Here is a 1018-nt window from a genome sequence, read left to right on the forward strand (position 1 = left end):
ACATCTGAGACCTCACAACACCTCTCCCGGGTGGGCTCGAACCACCAACCTTTCGATTAACAGCTGAACGCGCTAACCATTGCGCCACGGAAGCCCAAAAAATAAATGCTCGTCAGGTATTGAGGTAAAACTTTGACTTTTTACTTCACATCCGAGACCTCACAACACCGCTCCCGGATGGGCTCGAACCACCAACCTTTCGATTAACAGCCGAACGCGCTAACCATTGAGCCACGGAAGCTCAGAAATTAAATGGTTGTCACGTATTGTGGAAAAGTTTTGGCTTTTTACGCTACATCTGAGACCCCACATCACCTCTTCCGGGTGGGCTCGAACCACCAACCTTTCGATTAACAGCTGAACGCGCACAATACCTGACGACCATTTAATTTTTGGCCTTCCGTGGCGCAATGGTTAGCGCGTTCAGCTGTTATCCGAAAGGTTGGTGGTTCGAGCCCAAACGAGAGAGGATTTGTGGGGTCTCAGAAGTAGCGTGAAAAGTCGTAACTTTTCAACAATACCTGACAACCATTTAGTTATTGGGCGTCCGTGGCGCAATGGTTAGCGCGTTCGGCTGTTAACCAATAGGTTGGTGGTTCGAGCCCATCCGGGAGCGGTGTTGTGAGGTCTTAGATGTGACGTAAAAAGTCAAGGTTTTTACACAATATCTGACGAGCATCTAATTTTTGGGCTTCCGTGGCGCAATGGTTAGCGCGTTCAGCTATTAACCAATAGGTTGGTGGTTCGAGCCCACCCGGGAGCGGTGTTGTGTGATCTCAAATGTAACGTAGAAAGCCAAAGTTTTTCCACAATACCTGACGACCATTTAATTTTTGGGCTTCCGTGGCGCAATGGTTAGCGCGTTCGGCTGTTAACCAATAGGTTGGTGGTTCGAGCCCATCCGGCAGCGGTGTTGTGAGGCCTCAGATGTGAAGTAAAAAGTCAAAGTTTTACCTCAATACCTGACGAACATTTAATTTTTGGGCTTCAGTGGCGCAATGGTCAGCGCGTTCAGCTG

General features: G+C 48.8%; 1 non-coding gene across 1 annotated transcript; it reads left to right on the forward strand.

The window, feature by feature from the left end:
• Nucleotides 1-690: 690 nt before the first annotated feature.
• Nucleotides 691-763, forward strand: TRNAN-AUU (transfer RNA asparagine (anticodon AUU)). Its single transcript has one exon. It is a non-coding gene; the product is annotated as a tRNA-Asn (tRNA).
• Nucleotides 764-1018: the final 255 nt, after the last annotated feature.

Source organism: Phalangium opilio, unplaced genomic scaffold, assembly GCF_054372755.1.
Source record: "Phalangium opilio isolate 3A_F unplaced genomic scaffold, DU_Popi_V2 ptg000056l_1, whole genome shotgun sequence".
Lineage (NCBI taxonomy): Eukaryota > Metazoa > Arthropoda > Arachnida > Opiliones > Phalangiidae > Phalangium > Phalangium opilio.